The sequence below is a fragment of the Electrona antarctica genome (genome assembly GCF_951216825.1).
Source record: "Electrona antarctica genome assembly, chromosome: 16".
Taxonomy (NCBI): Eukaryota; Metazoa; Chordata; class Actinopteri; order Myctophiformes; family Myctophidae; genus Electrona; species Electrona antarctica.
The window spans coordinates 43,076,297-43,076,523 of NC_136797.1; positions in this window are offsets into that span (position 1 = coordinate 43,076,297).

The window sequence follows — 227 nt, forward strand, 5'->3', positions numbered from 1 at the left end:
TTAAAGTACACCAAAGGTTTGGAAACAGTCAACATGAGGGTAAAGAAAATGAGGGAGCTTATTTATGGAGCGCTCAAGTCGTATTGAATAATAAATTGTTGATTTTAAACTTATCCATGTGCAGACACTTAGGTAAGCATCCCTTATAGTAGTGGGCTGCCTGACATCAAACTCCAAGTGTGAAACAATAGGTGAACTTAAGAACAATTCCAAGGAACTCCGCTCAG